Genomic DNA, 7,398 nt, shown 5'->3' on the forward strand with positions numbered 1-7,398 from the left:
CGGAGGCCAGGTCTACCACTGTAGTGGAAAGAAGTGGGTAGACCTGGACTCCGGACTCCAGAGGCCAGGTCTACCACTGTAGCGGGAATGGGTGGGTAGACCTGGACTCCGGACTCCGCAGGCCAGGTCTACCACTGTTGTAGGAAGGTGTGGGTAGACCTGGACTGCGGAGGCCAGGTCTACCACTGTAGTGGGACGGGGTGAGTCGACCTGGACTCCGGACTCCGCAGGCCAGGTCTGCCAATATAGTGGGAAGGGGTGGGTAGACCTGGCCTCTGGAGGGGGGGCGCTCCAGGGCAGGGGGTAATCGAGCCAGGGGGTGGACGGGGGTGGAGGAGATGGGAGAACCGGCGGGATAGGGGGGGAACTTACCTCCTCCTCCTGCTTCCTCCTCTTCCTCATAGTTGTGGAGTTTCCCTCTCCCGCGAGTATTGCGGGTCCCCCCCTTGTTGTAATCTAAAACCTTACTCAAAGGATGGCATTTGGGCAGGTGTGAAAACCTTGGCATCAGGATGCTTCATTGAAGTGTTGATAAAAGCTGGTAATTACATTGTAAACCAAATGTCCATTTGGCAGGAAATACCAATGCAGGAACAAAGCAGTGATGTGTCCTATGTGATCACAACTAGATCTGCAATGGGGGCTGTCTCTTCTCAAAGCTGTTGTTTCTTACTGCTCACAATAATGGAGGTGTGTGCTTCTTCATCAGGCTGGTAACTGTGTAACTGAAACCTTATTCACGTGTAAGGTTTGTTCAGGCACCTTCTATGTGTTGCATCACAACAGGTGACTTGGAATGTACAGTTCTCTGCGCCTATGTGTGTGTGTGCACAGTTCTTAGTGTGCAGCAATAAATATAGTCCATAAAGCAAATATCCAGTTCATTCTCTAACTGTGATTTCAGAGTGTAATAATAGTAATAAGAATACCGTTGATTTGGAAGCCTGGTCATAATACATATATCCGCACAGAAATTTTGGAATAAAAATAAATAAATATCAACTCTAGCATTAAGGGTAGGGTATTAGGGTTCAAACTATTGCACAATTGCACTCATATCACACACTAGCAAGGTCATGCTCAAGATCCTACAAGCTGGGTTTCGAAGAGGTAGAGGAACTAGAGAACAAATTGCCAACATTCGCTGGATTATGGAGAAAGCAAGAGAGTACCAGAAAAACATCTACTTCTGCTTCATTGACTATGCTAAAGCCTTTGACTGTGTGGATCACAACAAACTATGGCAGGTCCTTAAAGAGATGGGAGTACCAGACCACCTCACATGTCTCTTGAGAAACCTGTATAAGGGTCAAGAAGCAACAGTTAGAACCGGATATGGAACAACTGATTGGTTTAGCATGGGAAAAGGAGTACGACAAGGATGTATATTGTCACCTTGCTTATTTAATACATATGCAGAGTACATCATGCGAAATGCTGGCCTGGATGAATCACAAGACCACCTCACATGTCTCTTGAGAAACCTGTATAAGGGTCAAGAAGCAACAGTTAGAACCGGATATGGAACAACTGATTGGTTTAGCATGGGAAAAGGAGTACGACAAGGATGTATATTGTCACCTTGCTTATTTAATACATATGCAGAGTACATCATGCGAAATGCTGGCCTGGATGAATCACAAGACCACCTCACATTTCTCTTGAGAAACCTGTATAAGGGTCAAGAAGCACTAAAGAGCCTCTTGCTCAACATCAAAAAAACTAAGATCATGGCATCCGGCCCCATCACTCCTTGGCAAATAGAAGGGGAAGTCATGGAAGTAGTGACAGACTTCACGTTCCTGGGATCCCAGATCACCGCAGACTGTGACAGCAGCCATGAAATTAAAAGACGCCTGCTCCTTGGGAGGAAAGCGATGGCAAACCTAAACAGCATGATAAAATGTAGAGACATCACCCTGCCAACAAAAGTCCGCATGGTCAAAGAAATGGTAATCCCAGTAGTCATGTATGGCTGCGAGAGTTGGACTATAAGGAAGGCCGAGTGCCGAAGAATAGATTCTTTTGTACTATGGTGCCGGAGAAGATTCTTGAGAGTCCCTTGGACTGCAAGAAGATCAAATCAGTCAATCCTAAAAGAAATCAACCCTGACTGTTCCCTGGAAGGCCAGATAATGAAACTGAAGCTCAAATACTTTGGCCACCAAATGAGAAGGGAGCACTCACTGGAGAAGACCCTGATGCTGGGAAGGATTGAAGGTCACAGAAGACGGGGACGGCAAAGGATGAGATGGTTAGACAGTGTCATAGATGCAACGAACATGAAATGGAGCCAACTTCAGAGGACGGCGGAAAACAGGAGGGCCTGGCGAGATCTTGTCCATGGGGTCACGAAGAGTCGAACTCGACTGTGTGACTGAACAACAACAACAAGAGGGTACAAAGAGTTTTGGGCCTCTAGCATTCTGACAATAGCTCCAAAAATGGCTGCAGCAGTGAACAAGTGGGCAATCACTTCTTGATCCTGCCCAACAACATGGAAATCAGCCGGTAACAAAACTGCACAGCCAAAATCTAGGGGTGGTCATGTTTCTGGGAGCACCACCATTACCCATATGGCACATGGAGGCTCTCCCGTCGGGTGCCAGATGGGCCATCTGGCAATGTGCAGCAGGCTCCTTCTGAGGATCTGCCTCCTCCTTCTGAGGATCTGTTCTGGCAGCGGCTGAAATGTATGTGGCTCCCCGCCCTTGGGGCAGGAGGAGACAGCGATCACCAACAGACTCTGAGGAGTCAAGTACTTCAAGAGATGGCACTCCACAGAGACCTCCCACCACCAAGAAGAGTTGTGCCAAGTGGAAGAAGTCACAGAGGGCTCCCAGAGTGCAGGACACATCCAGCAGCATTAGCTCCTCAGGTGAGTCATCCTTGGTAGTGGATTCCACACATGTGACGGATAATTATTGGATGGCTGAGGCGTATGTCCCAGGCCTGCCAACATAGGCCTGTAGGTGCTAGGGGATTATACAGCCAGGTCAGAGCACAGTCTGGGGTTTGGAACAACCCAGCAGTGTTTGGGAACCACCGAGATATGGCAACGGCGAGTACTCCTTGGGGAATAAATCTTGTGCAGAATGTCTGGGAACCGATCCTAGATGAATATTGTGTTGATGTATTTAGAAGAAGAAGAGGAGGAGGAGGAGGAGATTGGATTTATAACCCGCCCTTCACTACCCAAAGGAGTCTCAGAGTGGTTTACAAACTTCTTTCCCTTCCCCTCCCACAACAGACACCCTGTGAGGTAGGTGGGGCTGAGAGAACTCTGACAGAAACATCTCTTTTTCAAGAACAGCTGTGCCAGAACTATGGCTTGCCCAAGGTCATCCAGCAGGTGCAAGTGGCATGCATATTTGGCTACATGGTATCAGGGATTGCTTCCATTGTTACCAGGCATAGGAGCATTGGTGGGAATGGAGAAAAATCCCCCCTGGCCCTTGTGGAAGTTTGGGTAAAGGGACGGATTCTTTACCTAGGGAAATGGTGCCTGTGTACCTGCATTATGGGGACCCCCTTAAGGGGTCTTGGGGTGGAGCCAACTCAGAGGGGTGCCCAGCTTGGGACTGTCAATGGGACTCACTACCAGGTGGCAAATGAACCGCACAGTGGCCAGTGCCCACATGGCTCTTGGGGTTAGGTAAAGGTAAAGGTTCCCTTGCTCGAAAGCCAGTCGAATCCAACTCTAGGATTGCGGTGCTCATCTCCGTTTCAAAGTCGAAGAGCCAGCGCTGTCCGAAGACGTTTCCGTGGTCATGTGGCCGGCATGACTAAACACCAAGGCGCACGGAACGCTGTTACCTTCCCACCGAAGTGGTACCTATTTATCTACTTGCAATTTCTTGCTTTCGAACTGCTAGGTTGGCAGGAGCTGGAACTAGAGACAGGAGCTCACCCCGTCTTGCGGCACCCAGGTCTTGAACTGCTGAACTACTGACCTTCCACAGCCTGCAGTACAGCATCTTAACCACTTGAGCCACCACAGCGCCTCTCTTGGGGTTACCCCCCCAATTGCACCCCCAGCAGGTAGGCTGGGGTGGGTGGTTCATTGGACAGCAACTTGAGCCACCGCAGCTCCTCTCTTGGGGTTACCCCCCCCAATTGCACCCCCAGCAGATAGGCTGGGGTTGGTGGTTCATTGGACAGTAGGCAGGTCACCTGATGCAGGATCCGTCCCCATACTGTGCCAATACACCTGCATTTGTATTCAATAAAAGCTGTGGCCATTTAAGTCTCCAAATTACACGTGTTTTGGGTTTTTTCCCTTGGCTGTGCTCACCTCTATGCTTCTGGGCCCATAATAAGATACCTCTAGGGGAATACCTAAATATTATAAGAGCCATGGGGTGAATTTTGAAAATTATTGTCTATGGTGTCTTCAACATATCCAGAAATCCTCATGCTAACAAAGCAGATTTGACTTCCTCTCTCTTCTTTGGAGAAGAAGGATAAAGATGACATGGAGAATAAGGATAAGGAAAGCTTAAAAAGATAAAGGTGGACAGTACCTGGGCTAATTGGGCGGGCGGCTTCTTGGTGTATGCTGGGGTGCTATCCAAGGCCCAGCCCTAATGGGCGGCATCTTTATTTCAGTACTTTGACATTATCTACAAGGGCTATACTGGGTTTATTGGCCCTGCTTGGTTGCAATATGATGGAGAGTTCCAAATGAGGGCAGCCATGAACCCAGCCTTGCAGTGGGATCAAGTGCACCCACAACTGTGACTCCAGGTCCTGGCTCCAGCATGGCCAAATTTGGGTGACAGGTCCCACAGTAGCCATCTTGTGCAGTGCCTTTCAGTGGCGTCCACAGTTCTGCAGGGCAGGCAGTTCAACCCTGCCAGCTCTGCTGGGAATTTGGGTCCCAAGGGGTGCGTAATAGGAAAACCTGTCAATATTGGCATGAGTGCCCACTGTGTGGGAGACCACACCCATTTTCAGCATGTTTCTAAGCCAAGCCTGCAAAGGCCAGAGGAACCCCGGGGGGAGGGGGGGAATCTGCTGGTAAAGGGACCCAGTCCCATAAAGCTAAACGTTCTTAAGGCATGGTTGCAGGAATACCCCAAGCCGGATGATGGTGCGTACTTACTGGATCGCTTTAAGTTTGGCTTTCACATATCATATCAGGGGGTTAGAGCCCCCTTCATGGCACACAATTTATGCTCATTTAGAGGCATGGAACACATAGTTAGGGACAAAACTGAGAAAGAAGGGGCTGAGGGCAGAATTTTGGATCCCTTCCTGGTTTCCCCTCTTCCCAATCTGCATGTTTCTCCATTGGGAATTGTACCTTAAAAAGCTCCAGAAGAATACTACCTCATTCACCATCTTTCCTATCACAGGGGCAAGTCTGCTAACAACTCTATCCCCAACTCCTTATGCTCTGTTCAATACACCTCCTTTGACCAGGCAATGTGTGTCATTTGCTGCTGTGGCGTAGGTGCGGAAATGGCCAAATGCAACATTAAGTCGGCCCTTTCGCCTCCTCCAGGTGCATCCAGAGGATTTGGGGTAGCTGGGTTTTGCTTTTCAGAATTAGTTCTATGTGGATAGGGCGTGGGCTGTTCAGTGTCCTTTTCCACATTTGAATGGTTTAGTTCATTTCTGGAGTGGGTACTCCATTCCTGTACTGGGCTGTCCACAGTTGCGCACTATTTGGATGATTTTTTGTTTGTTGGTCCTGTCGGCTTGGGTCAGTGTGCACTTTTGCTGAACACATTTCTGGACCTGGCTGAAAGGCTGGGTATGCTTTTAGCCCATGAGAAAATGGAGGGCCCTATTCAGGTGCTGACATATTTGGGTGTGGAATTGGACACTGTAGCTCAAGCCTCCCAACTCCCAAGTAGTAAGTTGGTTGATTTACGCAAGAGGGTTGCTGAATTTAGGGGCAAAAAGAAGGCCTCTTTATGTGAATTTCAGCAACTTGTGGGCCACCTCAACTTTGCCCGCAAGGTGGTGGCTCCAGGCCGTCCCTTCCTGCACAGATTGTGTGATGCCATGAGCGGTCTGCGGCTCCCCCATCACAGGGCATGAATCACTGCCAGCGTCAGGACGGACCTGGAGATGTGGCTGGAATTTTTGGATTCTTTAAACGGCTGATGGGGGCCTTAGGCATCCCAATGGGTGCAAGAGCCTAAACAGAGGCTTGGCCTTTGCAATGGCATGGTTTTATTCAGATGCTGATTGTGGTATACTGAGCACTAGCTGACACCCCATTCGGTGTATAGGGGTCTTGTGAGTACGATCCATGGGCCTTGCGGCCCGGGGGAGGGAAAGCAGACTGCCTATGGGACCTTCTGGGATAGATACTCCCTTTGAGCCTTGCGGCTTGTGGGTCAGAGTTCCAGGGAGGTTATCCAATCGCTGTGCTGGCCGGGCGAAAGCCACAGACTGTTGGCTCCCACCCAGGGAGGTATGGGTTGCCCTATTTCAGATGGCAAGGGTGGGGTTTTCATGACCCCTAGCCTTGACCATTCCGCAATCATTTAGCCCTTGCCGTTGTTCAATTGTTATCTCTCCTTATACATAATCCTCGTTTCGTGTGACTCTTTTCTGAGCATTCCACACGCTCCCACAGCCTTTGGCTCCTTGACATGTCACTACGACGATGTGCCAATGGCTGCATGCCGGGTGCTGGGTCTGCTACTCTTCCCCACCCACTTCCCCGTCAGCCACTGTGCCCTGTCAGAATGGCTTTCTCTCTTGACAAAGACACTTCTCCTGCTTGCCTCCTGTATGGGAATAACTCTTCCCTCTGTGGCTGTTGGTAGGTGTAATAGCAGTCACCTTTGTTTGTAAGATGGCTGTGGTTCTTTGTTTAAAATGTTCCCCCATCAGGTTTAACTGAGCTGTAGTTCCAGAGAGGGGCCTGCAGGGGTATCACTCATTGGGTTGAATGGGGCTTCCTCATCTGCTGGCCTACAGTTCCCAGCTGCCCCAAGGCCAAAAAGTGCGGGAAAACAGGGACTATCCCAAGGCAGTCTTCGTCCCTGGGAACAGCAGAAATTCAGCCACTCCACAGTCAGCTGGACTGGGGAATGAATGGAAGTTTCCCTGCTCTCTTGGGCAAGAGAGAGAGGCTGAAGTACAGGTGAGCCCACAACCTCCAGAGGTAGAGGGTATTGTGTGCAGGGAAAAAGGATTGCGTTTAACTCCTGTTGATTTATGTCCTGTTGGCTCATAGTGTGTGCTTACTCCTACAGTGTATGTGTGCTCCATAACTGTGTAAATAGTTAAATAAATTCTTTAATTGGGGCTAATAATCTTTGTTGTGCTCTGACCACATAGTCTCCCCCACTCTGCACAATACTAAAGGGAGGGGGTAGCCCAGGGAAACAAGGAAAGGCCAGATCCTTGGGTTGCCAGCTTTCCAGGGATCCCCCA

Source organism: Gekko japonicus, unplaced genomic scaffold (assembly GCF_001447785.1).
Source record: "Gekko japonicus isolate JY-2015 unplaced genomic scaffold, Gekko_japonicus_V1.1 scaffold327, whole genome shotgun sequence".
Classification (NCBI taxonomy): domain Eukaryota; kingdom Metazoa; phylum Chordata; class Lepidosauria; order Squamata; family Gekkonidae; genus Gekko; species Gekko japonicus.